General features: G+C 36.3%; 1 pseudogene; it reads left to right on the top strand.

Moving 5' to 3' along the window:
• LOC106054698 (uncharacterized) overlaps positions 1 to 21,989 on the top strand; it is a 44,126-nt pseudogene that overhangs the window by 8,333 nt on the left and 13,804 nt on the right.

The raw sequence follows: 21,989 nt of genomic DNA, 5'->3' as shown, positions 1-21,989 counted from the left end.
AACACATTAATGTATGGTTGGCTAGAGAATGTAAAAACTTATGTTGGCCCTGTGCCATCTGAGTCAATGGACGGGCTGTGCAAAATAGCCTACAGGAAGACCTACTTTCATTGGGCAGTGCGGGTAATAGTTTTTTTTTTTGTGCTGTCAACAACAAAATGCTTGATTCAGTCACATACAAGAAGATAGGAAAGACCTATAAATATTACTAATGTTAACTCTACCCCTAATCCCTACCCTTCGGGTAGGAGGGGCTCGTTAGCCATGGCTGGCTACCCACCTAGGAGAAGGAAAACTCTGAATTCAAACCTCTGTTGCCTTGCAGCTATACCCAATCATGGGAAAGGCTTCGGGAGTCAACCCTGAGGAAAAATCAGGAGCTGGCGACCCTAAGGCAGTTTGCAGCACCCAGTGCTACACTCTGGCAGAACCTGCGACGCCGCTGACCCCAAACTGTATCGGCACTGCCGTTCCTTTGGATACATCAGCTGCGTGGAGAGGGGGGAACTGATGTGTGGGCGACATTGTTTCCGACCACAGCTAATGCCCAGGCATTCATCTCACCAAGATGATCCATAGTCACTTCGCGACTGAGGGAGGCCATAGAAATCCCTACCCTAACCCAATACTTACCCTAACATTAATCCTAACTCTAACTTGGAATTTTTTTTTCTTCTTTGTTCGAAACGTAGCACTCACTGGAAAGAGCTTTTTTCTTTCTATTTTTACAGTGTAGTGCAAAAGTCGAGGTGTACGTCTTACTTTAAGGAAATTATCTGTACTGGCTGCATCAAGTGTTTACAGTTGGCACCACCGTATTTTTTTTTTACCCAAAAATCTTGTATGCTTTAGATTCTTTTATTATTAGTCTGTTCAATTTAAATTACCACTTTTTTCCTATATTCTCTACACAAGCACAAGTGGTAATTAATATAGGGAAAGAAACTCATGGGCAAAAGGTCTGTTGATGTAGTGTGTATGGTCATGAGTGAACCTTTTTACTATCAGTAAATAATAATAATAAAATAACAAGGTTACAAAAGACAGTTTGTGTGGAAACACAAACTCAAAATCGGCCCCCGAAGTGGTCCATCTAGGCAGGCTTCAATATTTTCAGAAAGAACATCCAAATGAAATTATATCAAAGACAAATGAGAGATAAGAATGGAGAAAGAAGGTTAACAGATCTTGTGTAGTGCCCCAAAGGTCCCGCAGATCAAAGGATAGGTGAAAGTGAATGTAAAGTTAGATGTGAACCTGGCCTTACTAGTTCCCCTTTTAGACCTTGTGGTCTATAGGGCAGATGATGTAAAGTTCATCTGTTTTTGTGGCCTACGGTTAACGAGGGTGTCATGTAGCCAGCACAACGACCAACCGCCTTTACTTTTCCCAACTAATGTCAGGTACCCATTAGAGCTGAGTGGACTCAGAGGCGCCCAAAGTTGAAAATCCCAGTCTTCACCAGGATTCGAACCCGGGACCCCCGGTTCGGAAGCCAAACGCTTTACCGCTCAGCCACCGCGCCTCCCCTGGCCTAACTAATGTCTTATAATTGATCTAATTTTTTTGAAAAGGCTCAAACTCTTAATCGAATCCTCAAAAAAAAAATAAAAAAAAAAAAAAATTCCGCAATAAAAAAAAAAAAAAGGAAAATGAAATTTACAAAATTACTATTCGCTTCTAATTAGGTCTAACTTATAATGCATACTAATTAGCTTTTTCTCTTTAAAAAACTGCTTGCATAACTGATTTTAAAAATTAGATTTTTCGCTTTCAGAAAAAAAAAAGTAGCCGTTACATCAGAACTTTGAATGGTCTAAAATAATGTGATGTCAGATTTTCAATATCTTTTCTAGTTTACGAGATCTAAACGGGACAGATGGACAGATGGACAGACATTTCGCACAAAACTAATAGCGTCTTTTCCCCTTTCGGGGGCCGCTAAAAAGATCTATATTTAGACTGCTCTGGGTCTATTAAGTCAAAATAAGTACTGTATAATGAATGCATTATATGTATTATTAAAGGTTGAAACACATGGGCGGACTGGCTATATAGGCCGGTGCCTAAATGGACCAGTGGGGCTTCTGAATGGGCCATTTAAATGTCAGTAAGTCCTGTAAAGGGGATTGCCCCCCCCCCCCCGACCTTTTATATAAGATCTGCCACATCTTAAAACAAAAATGGGCAGCCATCAAATGTTATGCTTTACTTGTTTAGTTATATCAAAATAATTTAATAAACTAAATACTATTTAATTTTTTTTTTTTTTTTTTTTTTGGAGATTTCTTTTTTTTTTTTTTTTACAAATTGAGAATTTTTATGGACATAGTCCTGCGTTTGCATACATGTTCAGTTTTCGCTGCAATATAAAACTTTCGTTATTATTTGGGCAGAAGTAACATGGTAAGAATCAAAATAGATACATTTCATATAGAAAGCAAACCCTTCCATTTTGCTGGTTACTTAGTATCACAAGGCACTTGGTAAAAGTCTATTTTGAAATAAACAAATAAATAAAATAAACAGAAAGCTCTTGCATTACTAGAATATTGGAACTTCAGGTATTCATCTAGACCATATCTTTCATATGCCTTATCCAACAGGTCCACTGTCATGAGTCAGCCTTGCAGGGTGGGGAGGCCCGTGTGCAGGGTGTGCTTATCATCACAGACCAAGATGACCAGGTGGTGCAAGTGGAAGAGTCAAAGGTCACCGTCTGCACCAGAGAGACACACCTGGGCATGCTCGCTAAATTAGCTGGCCCAAACATGTCAAAGAACATGATTGTTCTTTTCAAGCCTATACCCAAGTAAAGTGGGTTGAGTTCACACAGGGAGGAGTCATGTTTTGGTTTTATTTTTAGGTGCTTTATATTTATTAACTGAAATTATTTTATAGAAGTATTGGGGACACTCTAGAAAAAAGAAAAGGAATAAGTATCTCAATTTTGTGTATTTGTTTTCATTGAAAGTTTTAAAAAATATATATTGTTATAAACCTGGTGGTGAGACAGATGGGGGTAGTGCTGTGTGTTTTTTAAACTACGCAAATCGCCCCAGGCCAACTCTGGACGAGCGGTCTTCTTCAATGTCATACTCATCTCGTCTAGTACAGAGTTCAAGAGTTCTCCCAAATCAGGTGCGACTTCAAACAGATACGTGTCCGGATCTTCTTCTTCTTCCAACATGTCTTCTCGGAGGCGTGCTTGTAAAGCTTCCTTGTTACCATATACCTTCAGCCTTCGTCCACGGAGTTCTTCCTTCAGTTCTCTAAATTCAAGTTCGTACAGCAGTTTCAGACGAGCCATAGTAGATCCGATCCAATCCGATCCGATCCCACTTCTGACACCAGTTGTTACGAATCTCACTATCCAGGCTCTCTGCAAACTGCACCATACACCACCAACTTAAAGAACTTGACAACTCAGGGCTCCAAAGTAACGTAACACTTTAATAGTTGATAAATAACAGCCAATACTGTACAATTGGCAACACGTACACTGTACAAATATCTCTCCAATAACACCGTTCCGCCGTATCAACTCTTGCACTGGCCTCTCCGTCTCGTTCCGGGCTTGCACTGGGTTCAACAGTTCCGGACTGACTTCACACACTAGGGTCGTTGTGTCGGACTCGATCGCAGACCAAGATCAAGACGCCGTTCGTCTCAACTGTACTTGATAGTACTCCGCACTGAACCGTCGTAATGCTCCGTACAGAACCACACCGCTGAACTGTGCTGTAGTCGACCGTGTTTTGAACTCTTGTCGTGAACCTCCTTTCTGAACCGTCTTGACTGCGTCACCTCCGCTCTTATATAGGGTCCCTACTGGCCTTCTCGAACCGGACAGAACGCCGCTCGACGTTTCTAGGTGGTCAGATGACTACAACTCTCGTGACGCTCCTGAGCTCTGTTCACGTCGGCGATCCTTCCCGAACTGCCGTCGATCCTTCCCGAAACGCCGTGTTGACACTCGTCTCGGCTGTGCCACCACCAGGTTTATAACAAGATTTTTGTTCAATCGCTTTTGTTCAGCGCAACCAGGGGCGGACTGGGTATCAAAATCGGCCCGGGCATTACCATATAAACCGGCATACAAATGGCATGTCATACATTTTCGGTGGGGGGGGGGGGATTTTTACCCCACTTCGCAATGTATATATATATATATATTAGTGTGTGTGTATATGTAATTAATCTTCATTACATTCTGATCTTTCATTCTTTCAAACGTTTTTTCTACTCTCTTCCTATAATTAGTGGAAAGACAGTACACACCGCCAAGGGACAGGTAGGGAGTCCAGGGGAGCGCTACGAGCTCCCTCCAGTAGGGTCCGGGGCGAAGCATTATTTCCGTTATTTTAAGCTCTAAAAATGCATATTCTGAGGTATCTATCAATTAGCCTTCTACTCTTCCGCTGCTGTCCCTTTTTTTTTTAAAGTTGTCTGCATTGACATTTTTTTTCTTTGGTCGCGACCAGACCGGCCCATTTGGTACCGGCCCACCGGGCATTTGCCCGTTTGCCCATATAGCCAGTCCGCCCCTGAGCGCAACATTTATCCTTATAGCAATGGTACAATCTTTTTTATTTTGTTTTATTTAACTTAGGGACAATTTAAACGGGAATACCCGTGAGGTTTCCGTGCAGTCAGAGTTCGAGTTCCTATTAATAAAAAAAAATACTTTTCATAAAGGTTTCATTCAAACCATATAATAGCAGTACAAAATTCAAACCATATGACAGCGGTGAAACATTAAACTGTATAACCGAGGTGAAATATTCAAACCAAATAATAGTGGTTAAAAATTTAAAGCATATTATAGCGGAGAAACATTAAAACTATTTAATAATAATTATTATTATTTTTATTATAGCTTTTATATAGCGCTACTTTCATGCTTATAGCATGCTCAGAGCGCTTTTGGTCCAATTTCATTTGTGGACCGGTGGGGCAGGGGGTGTCTGGGAGAAGGTTTTCCGTGCTGCTTTTAGGTTCTCAGTAACCTTAAAATGCTTGCTCTGAACCCCCCCCCCCCCACCTTTTCATAGGTAGCCAAGCCAGCCAAGTTCAAGCGTACGTAACCTCTCGACCAAGATTACCACCTAATTAATAATAACTAAAGAGCAGTGAAATATTGAAACTACTTAACAGCTGTAAAAAAAAAAAAATTCTAACCAACGACATGACAGAGTTTTAGTCACTGATTAACATGATGACTAGATAAGAAGATAAGTTGGGAAAACCAACTGTAAACTAGGCAACCTCCGATTGATGGGGGCCTTGAAATGAATGAATCCAATTTTTTAGAGAAGAGATAGCGAGATTTGTGCCCAATGTTATCGTTGGATTACAGTAGGTTTTAAATAAATTGTTACCCTAAAATCCCAGTTTTCATATATATTCGAACCCAGGACTCCGAGTTAACCACTCAGTCATCACGCTCCCGATAGAACTATAACCAGAAAAACAAGGTTACAAATACAGTTTGTGTGGAAACACAAAATAGGCCCTCGAAGTGGTCCACCAAGGCAGGTAAAAAGGCATGTTTCAATATTTTCCGAAAGTATATAGAATGAAATTCTACCAAAGGCAAATGACAGAGACAAATGGAGAAAGAAGGTTGACAGATCTTGTGTGGTGTCCCAACGGTCCATGAGACCAAGGGATAGGAAAAGTAAATGTGAAGTTAAATGCGATCCTGGCCTAACTGGTGTCTTATAATAATTATCTAATTGATCTAGTTGTTTTGTGAAGGGTTGATATCTTTTTCAAAGCCTCAAGAAAAAAAAAACATTTCCGTAAAAAAAAATATTATTTAAATTTTTTTTTGTTGAATGTTTCTTGCATATAGTGCAGTCCTGTTCACGTGATAATATGAAAAACTACTTATTACTTGTTGTTTTAAATTATGTTCCACTTATATGCATAATAAATAATTTTTTTCCTCTTTAAAAAAATAAACATTTTTTTTTGTAAAATGTAGTAATTAGTTTAACAGAACTTACTAAACTTAGCAATACAATAGTAAAAAAAATTTTTTTTTTGACAAAAACATTTAAAACCGTTTGCATAAATGTGTTTAACATATAACATATTCGCCTTACTGAAAAGACTCCAGCGTTTGATACTATTAGTAGTGAATAGTTGTAAAAATGGTGTATTTTTATGAAAAAACTGCTTCCACAGTGGATCTTACAAAGTAGATTTTTCGCTTTCAGAAAAGAAAAAAAGTAGCCGTTGCATCAGAACTTTGAATGGTCTAAAATATTAAGATGTCAGATTTTCACTATCTTTTCTAGTTTACGAGATCTAAACGGGACGGATGGACAGAGAGACCAAACAAAACTAATAGCGTCTTTTCCCCATTTTAAAAAAACACGTCTTATTGTGACAAATGGAATATTTCGTATAGACCTATTCTGTTTTTGTTTTATCTCATCGATAGTTCCTTCCCCCTTTCCCACATTTAATACTTGTAATAACCTCCCCTTCTCTTTTCTTCACGCTCAACATTGTCACTTTATCACATTGCCTAACTTCCTTTCTCTTACCTCCCCTTGACGTAGGTAAAGACAAACAAAGACTATACATACTTATGAGCGGGCGCGCTGGTCCATGACGTTATATGGATTAAATTCAACCCAGACTGGTTATAACCAGGTACAACTACCCTGCCCCCTCCTATCTTGACGCTTTTCACTCCAAGCACAAACCCTTTCTCCGCCTCTCGGTCAAGGCTGTAATCTGTTTCTATTCCACCTCTTTAACATCTTTAGATGTGATTTTTATAATCCGCTGTAAGTCAATTCATTCTCATAGGAGAGAATCCTTAGGACTAATTGAAAGAGTGGCCTAAAGTTTCACCACTACCATCTCCTCGCCCCTACCCTACCTGTGTCTTTAAAAACGTGCTAAGTTTGGAACGTTCTCGAATCATTTGTTCAACACGTCACAGGGAACTCTTCAAGTCGACGAACTCAATTTTCGCCAATCACATTCTCATAATCCTTATCAGAAACTTAGTGGTTCTCAAACAGTTGCATATCGTGTACAACGTTAAAGTTATAAGAAAAAAAGAATGTAAGTGGGGTTTTTTTTTTCTATTACATTTTATAAAGAACTCAGCTCATACAAGCTTGTCTTATTTATTTATTATACCTAGTATTGAAATAGCCTACATTACTTTAGGTGACGATAGAAACAATGTAGGCTATTTTACATATCCAACGCCATTTACAATCTAGAATCTAGATATCTGAGTGCTAATTAATCTGCAATAATTTAGACTTAATTTAAATGTAGACATTTGTGTTTGAATGTTTCATATTCACATGGACTAGTTCGTTTAATATATTTACTTCATGTTTATCATGGGTGAGTTGCAGGTAAGCAATTTTTAATCTTGTCAGAGAACATTTTATTACATCGCTCCAGGTATAGATCTAGTCCACTTACCTCATGGATTACAAACATGAAAGTTTTCATTACTGTTTAATAGTTTTACATTTCCTATTTTGCACGTTTATCGTTGATTATATTTTTATATACACTCTGGGTTTTATCCCAGGAATAATCAGAGCAATGTAACCCTTTGTTGTTATTTACTTTCATAAAATACATAAATAGCATTCATATGTTAACTTAAAGTAGGACGTGGCAGCTGGAGCACCATAGCCAACGGAAATGCTGCATTCCTCATTAATCTTCAAATTCGAAAACAAGCCATATTAGTATTTTAATATGTTACCTGTTTTTTCACCAACTCTGACATTTTGTTCGATAATGTCGACCCTGAGAAGGTACTGGGCTTTGTCCGGAAGGGGGTTTGTCTGCAAAGGTTTGATTTGTGAAAATTGTGAACTATATACTTTATTTACAAAAGATTTTTATTAAATTTTTACTACCTTTACTATGAGAATTACAAATGGACCTTGGTTTTAATGGCTTAACCATATACTATTTAGCTCTTGTAGTATGAAGGGAGAGGTAACCCTTGAAGGATTACAGGCACGACATGGCCTAAAGTGTGCCAATGTGCCAAAAACACAAACTCATATTTTGATTTACTGAGTTGTCCAACAACGCTTGCACTTCGTACTCATTGGTTGTTTGACACACTTTCAATGATTCGACAACTTGCACCACACTTTGTTGTTTATTATAGTTGTTCGACAACCTATTGTCTATATAAGCAAATGCTCGCTAACTTTTGCTTGATTATTTACAAATATAGGATGCATAACATTGACTGAATCCCCCCCCCTCCTTTTGTTTTTGCTTTTAACGTTTTTTTTTGTTTTTTTTTGGTTTAACTTGGCTTTCTTCAACATTGCCCGTACTTAACACACACAGTGTAGCAGCTGATTCTTTGATTTGATTAAACACATTATATTTTACATTGTATGCGGAGTAATTGTTCTTGTTACCTCCCTTGCTTTAACTTGAACTATTTACCTCCATTGTTAGATTTTCCTGTTGTCCATATTATTTAATGCATTTGATGTTATCACCTTATTTTAGTGTTGCACGCAAATGACAAATGGAAATGTGTCAAAATTGTTGACTACTGGGATATAATTACTGCAACTATTATTAGCCTAATGAGCTTCAAATGCCATCCCTTTCTGATGTCTAATTAACCACTATCAAGGTATTACAATCATCTACCCACATCAGTGGTCGCAAAATAAAATTAAAAGAGAAGGAAAAGGTCCCCTTTCAGACCTTGTGGTCTATAGGCAGATGATGTAAAGGTCATTTGATTCTGTGGCCTACGGTTAACGAGGGTGCCATTTGGCCAGCACAACGACCAACCGCCTTTTATTTCCCCAACTAATGTCAGGTACCCATTTAGAGCTGGGTGGACTCAGAGGCGCCCAAAGATCGAAAAAAATTAAAAATCCCAGTCTTCACCAGGATTCGAACCCGGGACCCATGGTTCGGGAGCCAAGCGCTTTACCGCTCAGCCAATTCCAAAATGCGTCTCTTTAACGGCTTGGATGCGGCTCTTCCAGTAACTGTTTAGTGCAGTCATGAAATAGTATTTATTAACTTGCCTTGAAAGAAAAAAAAAAGCATCAAAAATTACACTCACAACATTACCACATTTAAAGGAACTTTTTGAACAAACGTGCCTAAGAAAAATCGAAAAAATCTTGGAAGACAACGGCCACCCGCTCCATCAGAACTACGCCAGGTCGTCGCGAAGTGGGCGACTGCTGTCAATCAAAACAAGAACGGAGCGGTACAAAAACTCGTTCGTACCTCACTCGGTCAGACTCTATCACCGCCACTCATTGATCAGGGAACATGAAATGCACCAAGATACCTGTGTGTAGTCGCTGAATGAACTCTTTATGTTGTCTGTTGTATTTATGTGTATTTTTCTGTTGTGTTGTCTTTATATGAGAAACGAGTCCTTGTAATCACAACAAATTTCCGTAAGGATCAATAAAGCAGTCTTAGTCTTAGTCTTAGTCTTAAGAAAGGAACAAAATTTTGAAACGCAAGTTTATAGAAAAGAAACATATCTCTAGGAAGGAACAATTGAAAGGATAGTCGCAAGCAAACATGTGCATCATTATCTCCATCGACTAACTACTCGCCGAATTACTTTTCGTTGGCTATCAAATCAACCAAAAAAAGAATATCTATATTAGTTACACCATTATTTATTGAATTTATAGTTTACAGGGTTTCTGCGGCCACCTGAAATTCCAGGATGTCCTGGAAATCTCCTGGAATTTTTAAATATATACTTGAATGTCCTGGAATTTCGCAGATTGAAAAATAAAAAAAATGCATTTAAAAAAAAAAAAGTTAATTGGCACCATTAAATCAAAGGATGGGCCGGCGTGGGCAGAAATAAATTCTAAAGGTCGCTGGCTCCTCATTCTTCCTCAGGGTTTACGCCCAAAACAGTTCTATCGGACATTACGCGAATTTATGTCCTGAAATTTTATAATTTTTCCTGGGAAATATCCTGGAAAACTCTTGGAATTTCATATTGACTTTGGTGCAGAAATCCTGATATTACTATAATTCAGTTGGTAGGGTGACTGGGAACTAAATTAAATTTTATTTAAAAGTTAAACTAAAACTACATTTCAACTAAAATAACATAGTTAAACTAAACTAAACTAAAATTTCAAAAGAATAGTTAAACTATTGAACTAAAAAATATTAATTTAACTTCAACAACACTATCTAACTTTTTTTTTTGGAAGTATAGACAAAACTAATCTATCCGACTGTATGCCTACGTACGGTTCGATCTAATTATTTTAACATTGTCCAAATAGTTCTTCATAATCAAATCAGTAATAAGGAAGATGTTTCCTACATTAACATAGATTTCTAAATATATATGTGTGTTTGTATTTTTGCCTTGAATTAAAACCTTTAGAAAAGGACTTAATATATATATATATATATATATATATATATATATATATATATATATATATATATATATATATATATATATAATATATATATATATATATATATAGTGACTAATTATATAACGGAAGATCTTACAGTACCGCGGTAAGTTTAAAATCTCATAAAAGAAATAGTTCCCGGATTTCACAATTAGATCCTCCAGAGGATAAAATATACGAAATTGATGGAGTTTTAAAAACATTTTATCTATGTAACACTATCCAAATGTATAGGTAGATCTGCATGCTTGACTAACGATGCCAATGTATGTCTTGTTGTTTGTTTTTTTTTTTTTTTTTGGTCTAACTACTCTACATACAAGCCATTCAATAGAGCGGGGCTCGGTCACCAGCCTCTTGATATTATTGCACTTCGCTGTTTTATCGTAGGTATTACTGAGCACCCTCGGAATCTAATCTTACTGATCATACTTCAGTCAAACTGCTTTCTCCATAGGGAGTGAGCATTATTGTATTTAATTAAAATCAAAATTTATGTACAAAACTTTGTTTTTTTTCTTTTGCTTCCTTAGAGTATGGAGGTTTTGACAATACAGAAACCAGTTCCTAAGACCAACGAAAGTCCAGGCAAGGCATGTGTCATTAAGGGAAAGAGTAACTTTTTACAGAATGTAGCCCAGTTTTACAACCAGCAGGATATCAGTGATGTTATCCTCAAGGTGAGTGCTCAATTTATTTATTCAGGGACATAGCTAGTTGAGGGGGGGGGGGGGGTTTGAAAGATTTAAACTTTAAAAGAGAAAAAAAAATATTTTATTATATTATTTTTATTTTAGTGCCCAGTGATTTTTTTTTTTTAATTTTATTACTTTTAACAAAACCAGACTATGGCATGTATATTCCTGGTCCATTGGTGAATTTGATGGGGGCCGCCTCTGAGTGCGTGTGTTAACAAACTCTCTTGTAATCTTGTTAAAATATTTATTTTTAATTTTTTTCTTGTTTAACTATTAAATATTTAGTAGCATTGTAAACTTCCCTTTTTTTTCACTTAAACTGCTAAAATGATTGTGTATTAATGTATACAGTTACAATTTTTATTAAATTGTCATTAATTTCTGTATGTGTGTATGTAAAATTATGTGTCACGGTAGTATTCAAGGTCACATTTGAACAATAAAACAAAAAAAATGTTTTAATGCTTCTACGAAATGTAATTGTATCGATTAATTTGGATCAGTCATGTAATTGAATTTGTAATAGCTCTAGAGTCTAGTCTAGACTACTCTAGACTAACAACAATAAATCTGTGCGATTATAAATATTTTTACCAATTGTTTTTATTAGCGCAATTTGATGATTTTAGCTTTCTCAATACGCTATGATATTGTTACGATTCTCTCCTACTCAGGCCTTCTGTAAACACTGCTAAACACAACACAACACATCAAGAACTTGACAACAAGACTCCAAATAATCTGGTACTTTAATAATGGTCAACTAAAACAGCCAATACGACACAATTGGCAACACAATCAACTGCTACAACGTTAGACCGTATATCACTGTACTAAACTCATAACTCTACCGTCTCTTCCTGGACTCGTACGTTTCACTGGAGGATTGCACCAGGACTGACTTCTTGGCCGACTAACAGTCCCGGTCTCAACGCTCTCCGGTCTTGAACTCCGCTTTTCTACACACTGTCTGGTCTACGCAGGCTTATGATCAGATGACCATAACACGGGCGCTATTCACGTGCAAAGTTCATGCCAGTACCGTCCCTTGCCTTTCCATATAGCACGCTAAACTGTATTACTGGCCTATGTCACCTATGTCAGCTGATCACACACAGTTAACCCTTTTGCGTCGCGAATACGGTTATAACAATATTATCACTTAATTGCACCAGTTTGAAAATGGGGGGGGGGATTTTTCCGGCATCGTTTTTTTTTTGTAAGCATTTAAAAGAACAACCTGAATTCAAACTCAAGCCTCCTTAAGCCGACATACTAACCACTCTGCTTGTGGGGTTCTTATGAAAATAGAAGATTGAATAATTATCTAATATTTATTTCAAACGTATTTTAAAGCAGCGACCTATAAAGGTGACTAATTCAGCTTTATACCACCACTATTTCCTTCCCTTTTCAAAATAGCAATCAGATGAATTAGTTACCAATAGTTAATTAAGGGGAGGAGGACCACCACTATGGAGCAAAATATCGATATTTAAAATTAAAAAATCGAACTTTTTTTTTATTTCATTATTTGAAAGTTTATCCATTTATCTACAAGTTTTGAACATTGAAATATGTAATTTTTAACTTTAAATATTGTTTTTAGTCATTTTTCTACAGCATGTATAATGTTTATTTCATCTAATTCTGAATCTACATGTAAATAATACCCTTGGTAACGCATTGAATACTTTTGAGTAGTCATATTCGAACTAGGCATATTTGGCATCAATGAAACCGTCGTTTCTTACACTTTCCTAAAATAACCGTATCTCCGAAATAATATAAATAGCGTTTCGGCTTTGAACGGAAACCCGTGGTCACCGAGAGTGTAAAATATATTTATTTATAGTATCTTATTATTTCCGACAAAATGATTGGTCGGCATTGGGCTTCCGCCCCTATCGACATTAGTTTGAACATAAACAAAACATGGTTGTTTACGCTTCATTGATGATATAGTTTTAGATGCTCTACCTGTTGACTTAGTATTCAACTTCTAAATCTAGATCTAGCATGAAAACTAAAAAGAATAGACCTTAGTCTAGATTCGTCATTCTAGACATTATAAGACTATTAGCCAGCAGGCTAGGCTGAGATGAGGCCCTATTGACATCGCTATATACTATATTGATTATTCATTCATATTCCCATCAACATGATCAACTAGATCTAAACAAAAACATCCTTACCACATGATAACTGGTGCTTCTCAATCAAGTAGGCCTAAAGCCAAAGCCTATCAAAGCTGGATTATCAACAGTTTCACTACTACAAGATCTGATCTAGACTTAGACCTAGTCTAGATAATAACTAATTTTCTTCTCTACAAGTTCTAGTCTAGTTACCACTTTGACATTCACTTTGGAAACAAGACTCAACTACCCAGGTAAAATAATTTTTATGATTGAAATAGATCTAGATCTAACTATTCTAACTTTCGATATAAATGTTATCACTATTGTAGAAAAAACAAACATCAATGGATCTATTTTTTTTTTTTTACTGTACATAGGGCTGGGCTAATTCTAGACTATATTATACAATACAATACTTAAATTTCTGGATATAGATAAATAAAAAAAGAAATCACATTGTATTTCTTTGATATTATTAAAACTAACTTATATTTTTTTTTTTAGAAAAACTATTTTAAAAAAATAATTCAGCTGACTTTACAATCTTTTTTTTTATTTTTATTTTAAAGGTTCTTCGGCATTGATGCAATCAACTGAAATTTTATGGAAAAGATCAGGGCAGAAGTTTACACAGAGATAAACAACCTTGTCTGATGGAAACACCAGGTTGTTTTTTGAGAGTTTTATTAACAGATCTGAGCCCAGGTATTGTCGTAAAACAGAACAATTCGTCGGCCTTACAGGTTTCGAACTACTTGGTTCTCTCCGCAGCCATGTTTTATTCTGAAGTAAGGATAAGATCAGCCTAGGTGACCTGGGCTATGGTAATTCAACTAAGAATGCTATAAAAAAACAACCTTTCTACATGCTATGCAATAGCTATAAGAAATTATCATCATGTGGACAAAATAAGAAATGCCATTTTAGCCACTATTTGCCACTGGATTTCTTCTACCAAACCACATCACCCAACCGGAGTTTCTTCATGGTGTTATTTTAACTTTGCTGTCCCACTGGACAAAGTTCCTGTAAAAGTATTTAATGTTTTAGCATTTCTTAAAATATGATTTACTTGCTAATCTCTTGGAACATTTGTATCGGCAGTTGTCATATCAAAACCTTTACAGTGGCGCTTATCGGGAGCCACCCAGAATGCAAATGAGATGATTCACCCAAAAGTAACTAAAGCAAAACAAAATGTATCTAATTTAAAAGAATAAACTTTTCAGTCCTTGGATCTGTTGGAAATTTGGCTTTGGATTTTTGTATGACTTAAAAAATGATTGCATGTTTCCATTACTATTCATAGTCATCAGCTTTCAAAAAATGGGACCTAAAAAAAAACCTGTCAAACTCAGTATAAAAGAGAAATAAAGCTATTTAACACAGATGTCACTTAAGGAGAGCAGCTTAAGCTTGCAGGGAAATAAAATTAATTGAAAAAATTGGCCCTACCTATGGAGAATACTGTTTAAATCATTTTAAAAAGACTTGTTTCTTTTTAGGTGTTTTTCTTGATAATCACATTTTGGCTTCGGTCACCTTCTTCAATTTGTATCTACTTTTTTATTTATTGATGGATTCTTATGAAATTTGGAATATATGTTAACAACATAATGTAGTTCCATTATATAGAGCCAGTTTTTCAATTTTTGTCTTCATTTTTTTAATTTTCAACATTTTGTCTCCAAAATTGTCATTTTTTATAGAAAAAAACATATCATAAGTTCGAATACAAATATTTAAAAAGTAAAAAGATTTATTCAATTTCTAAGTCTATATCTTTCTAGATACATTGTTTAAGTATTAAATTCAAGTTATTTCATTCATTTTCAACAAATACTGTAGGAGTAGATACGGCTTAAAGTTACCTTAAAAAATCCAATATGGTGGCGTTTCCATGGCAACCAAAAAATTTTAAAAGATTTTTTTTACATTTTTTACATTAGATTAACTCCATATATATGTATACCAAATATGAATGCATTTGGTTAAAAAATAAAAAAAATAGCCTCAGGTGGTCCTCCTCCCCTTAACTAATTTTTTAAACTATACAAAATTAAAACATCATTAACTCTACTATAATAAATCCTATTGCATTGTACACATCGTGACAACTTGTATACTTTTTAATTTCTTCAGGTTGGCAACCAGTCTTATTTTGGCCACAAATTTGTCCTGGCATTATCCAGTGATGTATTTAGAACAATGCTGTATGACAAAAATTGGATTCAGTCAGGTCTGCCAGAGATTATTCTAGAAGAAACTGAAGAGTGCCAGAAGTATTTCGATACATTTCTGAGATTCCTGTACACAGCAGAAGTAAACATCAGTGTTGATTCTGCAGTTGCCATTCTCTGTTTAGCAGATAAATATGGTGTGACATCCCTGAAAAATCTGTGCACACAGTATATGGTTGAACATGCCAGGTAGGCAGTTGTTGGCATGAAATAATTGATTGGCGTATAAAACAGTTATTAAACTTTCTAGTTCAAAAAGTAATAAATATCTAGTGCAGTGTTGGTATTTTCTTATTATGTTTTATATTATACTATAATAAGAATTTTGCAAACTTCTTCCTACACTCTAAATTATGTTTTTTTTTTTAGCTATCATTCTTTAACTCCCACAATTGATTTCACTACAGTGTAGTTCAAGATCATTGGTCCTCAAATTGTCGTCCGCGAGAAGAGTATAGGGGTAGATACCTTTCACTATGTCTATTACGTACTATTCTATGACGACTGACCTAAACGAAAGATTTGAAGACAATTTTCACTTTGATATTACCGAATAGGAAATGGACCCTTACATACGTGAACAAACTCAGATCCCAATCACAGATGAATCCATACTAATAGGCCTACAATGGCAGCTTTTTGAAATATCCACAAACGAGGAACTTAAAGCCGATGTTTGGACAGATTCTGCTGTCAAAGACACATCCCAAATTTATAACTTGCATTATAGGCCATTGATAAGAAGTTGTTGACTGATTTCCCGTCTTTTTATTTGCTACATACGCGGATTCACTGCCGTAATGTGCTTCATTACAAATTTAAGAAACCAACTAGAAATTGGTGCTCGTTGAGCTGAACATAAATGCACTATTTCTAGGCGTCAGCGGGCCAAAATACATTTGAGAAACTCTTTTTTAGTACATACAGTAACTTAGCTTGTTTGACAAGTATTCATAGTCTCAATTTATAGCCAACTCTCTGTATATACTTTTATTTATTTAATGTTACACTTAAACTATTCATTGATTACAAGACCTCTATTTAAGTCAGATCTTCATGAAACCTGGAACCAGTCAGGAAAAGCTAATCTCAAAAATGACTCTAACGATTTTCCTAGAAATTTAACGGTTGGTGTATATCGCTGAGTAAAGAATTACGAATACGTTCTACACTGCCAGACAGCCACTTAAAACAATTAATATAATTTTTCATGGTTAAAAAAAAAGGTGATTACAGTTAATTTAGGAATACAAACATGATGGATTCACTTGCAGAGGTCATTAAATCCAATCATGTGATGTGGCATTTTTTACGTCTCGAGTGAAAATCTTTTCCCTTTTGCTACTTCTTTTTTGACTAACGAGACCAATCCTTGATACACAGCTGCGGTCACAGGTTGGGCATATGTAAACACCAGGCGCCGTTGCATTTTCACCCTTCTTTCTGCTGCTGTTGTGTATGGCATCTGCAATCCGAGACCCTTCCTTTATGCTCGCTCTCCATGTGGATCTATCCAGTGCCACATTTTCCCAGCTGCTAGTGTCGATTTTGAAGAGCTTCATGTCGCGTTTGCATACATCCGTATAACGTAAAAGTGGACGACCAGCGGCTCTCCTGCTTTCTATTAGATCGCCATACAGAATGTCTTGTGGAAGTCGACCTACTTTTATTCTACAAACGTATCCAAGCCAGCCATCGTATGATACTTCTCCCTGTGTCTCTATTGTTGTTTGTGATAAGTAAGAAATTCATACTTTTAGTTTTGGGCTACTGATTTCAATTCAATGGACACTACTCATTACCCAAACTTGACAAAGTGACCTTCGCTAGTGACCTTGGAGATATGAATAGATATAATGTTTTCATTCCCAGATTTCTGTTAGTGAAGAATGCACTGAATTGGTACTTTTGGTCTTTAGTGTTTCACATGAAAGAACTAAAAAATCAGTGTTCAAAGACCATTGCCTGGAATGCAGAACAGTTACTGGCCTCTCCAGAGTGGCACTACATGGACATTGACTTTGTCAGCGACCTGTTGAAGAATAGTGACCTTGTCATTCAGAATGAAGACATGCTTTTTAAAGCCCTGTTGCAATGGCTGGAATCGGAGGAACGCAGGGAACACTTTCACGAGTATGCCAAGGAATTGTTTCCCTTGATCAGGTTCCCACAAATGAAGGTCAGCATTCATGTTTTTATTTTAGTTTTTGTTTATAAGAACATACATCAAAAAATTTAAATGACAGTATTCAATTTTTAGTAGTTACCAGACATTGAGACCATGGTTTCAGCAAAGTGTTTCCAGATTGGGGTTCAAAGCAAGGAATAGTTTCCAGGTAAAATGAAATCATTTGTGAACTTACATGAGGAGGTGGAAACCACAATTATTCGCGAAATGCAAGTGGAATAGGCATTTCAAAGACCCCGATACCCGATATGACTGTCAGAGGCATTTAGAGACGCAATCCTTGGGAGCATTTCTTGGAAAGTGGGAGCTTATAACCAATTTTTAGCCCCGCATTGACAGTCCTTTGGAACCCTTGTCAGTCTGACAGGAGACAAATGTTGGTTTGATTTATTCTTTAATCACAATTTTTAACACAAATGCCAACTCTTGTCAGGCTGATTCTCCAGTTTAGCGTTCTTTAAATACAAAACATGTTTCCTGGCTAGAGGTATATATCTAAAGAATGTCTTTAAAATATTACTGGGAAAAAGCTTCATCTATATTTAGCCCATACAGTATTTCCTATTACTAACATGGCTCTAAATATATTTGATAAGAGAATCAAGAACACGATTCTATTCTTGTATTTTATTAGGCAACTATGTACATAACTAGGTTTTAAAAAAAAAGCTGTTTTATAGTGATTTTAATTTCAATACCTCATTGCTTCAGGTCAAAGAGTTAATCTCTGTTGAAAAAAGTGAGCTGTACCAGGACAAAGAATTGAAACCGCTGCTCAAGAAACTCGTCTACAAGGCTTACAGGTTCCGTGCCCTGTGCCCTCATCAGACTGGCATTGACGTCTCATTTGCCCAAGATTTTTACTTACCCAGAAACTACATTGACCTTGCTATTGTTAATGTAAGTGAATGAAATGTTAACAAGAAAAATGTTTATAAAAAATCCTTTTGTCAAAAACAAAGCTTATCTAAAAGGGTAAAACTCCACAGCTACAGCTATGTATCTCTATGCAGTAAGATTTGTTTCCCTTTCAATATCAAGCAAAATTATTATTAACCACTAATTAATTAATTGGAGGCGTGGTGGCTGAGTGTAAAGCGCTTGGCTTCCAATCTGGAGTCCGGGGTTCGAATCCTGGTGTAGACTGGTATTTTTTAATTTCGGGAACTTTTGGTCCACTCAGCTCGAATCGGTACCTGACATTAGTTAGGGAAAAGTAAAGGCGGTTGGTCAATGTGCTGGCCACATGATAAAATTTCGTGGGCTACAGAAACAGATGACATATATTATCTACCCTTTAGATTGCAAGGTCTGAAAGAGGGGCTTTTTAAAAAATTATTTTTAATCATAGAAACATTGAGAAAACTAAAAGTGTGAAATTGCGTTAAACCAAATTGGTGAAAACATTTGTAATTGCACAGTCACAGAATTATTGTTTGTTAGTCTAGATCACTGGCGGAATAAGGGGTGGGGGCGGTAGGGGCGATCGCCCCCCCTACTCGGCCAACCCCCCCCTCCCCCCTTGGGGGGGCGTACGAATTTTAGTATAGAATTCACACAATTTGTATACGAATTTATTACTTATGTTAATAATATATACTAATTATTTATATTTAAACCTATTTTTAGATTATTTCGCTCCCCCCTCTAGTATTTTTGTCGATATGGTGGGGTCGGGAGAGGGCGTTGGCATCAATTCCGCCCCCCCCCTAAACTTTCGAGTGGGGGGCGGTTCAATTTATATGTAGAAATCATAGCTTGCTAACAGAATCAATTGAATATCTATATGATTAAAACTTGTTATTGGTATTTTAACGATCTTTACATTATGTCGTTCCCCTGTTGGCCGATGGGGTGGGGATCGAATACCTCTACTGCCCTTCCCACCTAAAACCTTTGAGTGGGGATGGGGGGGGGCAGGCCTACTTTTCGGAGAAATCATAGTTTGTGAACAAAATGAGTTGAATTAATATATAAATTTTATATTATGTCGCTCGCCTTCAGGTATTTTGGCCGATTTGGTGGGGTAGGGGGAAGGGGCGATTGCATGTACTGCCCTCCCCAATCTAGCCCTCTGAGTGCGGAGCGGTCCTATTTTTATGGAGAAATCATTGTATGTGAACAAAATTAGTTGAATATGTATATAATATAAACTACATGAACCCATTTTATATTATGTCGCACCACACTCTAATCTCAAATTTTATCATTAGTAAATATAAAATGAAAAAGGGTTGTACCAGGTGGGAGGGGCGATACATGCAACCACCTTACCCCCCCCCCCCTCCCCATGGGACAAACCAATACTTTTTCTTTTTGTATTATAGTTAATAAATTAGAAAATTAAAAAATGTGTCACTAATATAATTTATACATGCTATAAAATTAAATTCTTATATCGAGTCGCCCCAACCCTATTCTTTAATGCCAAATGCAATCATTAGCAGAAATTATAAAAAGGAGTGAGGATTAATCATTTTCACACTATCGCCCCCTACCCTTTCCAGACATAGTTTATGTAATTTCACATGAATTTATCTTAATTATTTTAAGAAAGACTTTCCTTTGGAAAATATATAATTCAAACAAAATTTTTCAGTATTAGAGTCACGATTGAGATGAGTTCTAAACCCAGATAAACTTTTTCTAGTCGACTTTTTCCAACCTTTACTCAATCTGATATCTTTCTAGATTAATATGTTTTGGACTATAACTCACAATTTATGCTTGAATTTTATTGAATATTATTTATCGAATAATTTTTTTTCGGCGGCGATCCCCAAAGCCTTAATCTAAAGATGTAGGGTATCTTATCTTTTCAAGGAACAAATCGGTTTTATTTGCAATGTATTAAGTGCCTAAAAATTTATATTAGAATATTTTTCAACATTATTCGAAAGGTCCTTTATAATAGGATGAGAAAGGGGCTTTAGGTCAGGAGAATGCGTTTCTTCAGTGAAGAATGCAAGAAAACGCTTTTCGTGATTGGGCGTCGCGCCCGAACCCCACTGATAAATAATGAGCTGTAGATGTCAGAAGAATGCGTTTCTGCAGTGAAAAATGCAAGAAAACGCTTTTTGCGTCGGAGCATATATATATATGCTGTACGCCCCCCCCCACTACAAAGTTCTGGATTCGCTAGTGGTCTAGATCTATTAGAAACTTAATTACTGATCTAAACTAATTGATGCACTTAATATAAACTTTGTATTTTGCTTGTGTCTTATTCTAAGAAGCTTAAGACCCTAAAAAAAAAAAAAAGCTGCCCAACTCTATGAAAGTAGGCCTATTACTATTTCTTGGATTTTGGCTACATAGCCATGTTTACATGAGACAAGATCGAAACGTCACGCATGCGCGGAACAGAAAATCTCTCGAAGCCTAGATCTAATTCTAAGAGGATAGATCTGGTGTTCGCAACGAAAATTTTTTAACTTTAACATATATATATATATATATATATATCGCTACTTTCATGCTTATAGCATGCTCAGACCATAGCGCTAAATGGGGGGTGGGGGGGGTGTGCTCGAGTCGGGTGTCGAATCTCGAGCCCCCTTCATAAGTAGCCAAGCCAAGTTCAAGTTTTTGGCCTCTTAACCACGCATCCCACGATTCAGGTGGGAAACAAGATAAAATGCAACATACTCTTAAAATTTTATAGTCCATTCATTTCATTATTAAAATTAACCTTCAAATTAGTGTTTCAAAAGTTGTTTTTTTTTTCCATAAATTCGTTCCCTAATGCTGCGACTTATCTGTCTTGGCGTACATATAAAATATTAATGTATGATATTACGCGCGCTTCTTACATTAGACCAGGGGTCTCAAACTCATATTAGCACGTGGGCCGCAGTGGGAAGTAACAACCAGTCAGCGGGCCACACCACGAAAAGAGAATGTTTTTTCATTAAATTTTACGAACTGTCACTGCAGTTAAATGCTAAAATAAAGTTTTTATAATTATTAATTATTAATTACATTTATTGTAGTTTATACATGCACAGGCAGTTTAGTTTACTAAAATAAGTTGACGTTGCCTCTGTCACTAATAAAAAAGCAGAAACTGTAGTTCCCCCCCCCCCCCCCCCCCCCAAAAAAAACAACTATAATTCAGGGCCGGTCTTAGCAAGTGCGAGGCCCTATGCGAAACGGATTGCGCGGGGCCCAGCCTGGGTAGGGATAAGGATAATAAGTGAAAAATAAGATTTTGAAATTGGAAAATAAATTCGTCTTTAAAGTTTATCATTCTTACTAAGTACAAAATCATGATC

This window comes from Biomphalaria glabrata, chromosome 8 (genome assembly GCF_947242115.1).
Source record: "Biomphalaria glabrata chromosome 8, xgBioGlab47.1, whole genome shotgun sequence".
NCBI classification, from domain to species: Eukaryota; Metazoa; Mollusca; class Gastropoda; family Planorbidae; genus Biomphalaria; species Biomphalaria glabrata.
The sequence above is the reverse complement of the archived record's forward strand: the minus strand, read 5'-3'. Positions and strand labels throughout refer to the sequence as shown.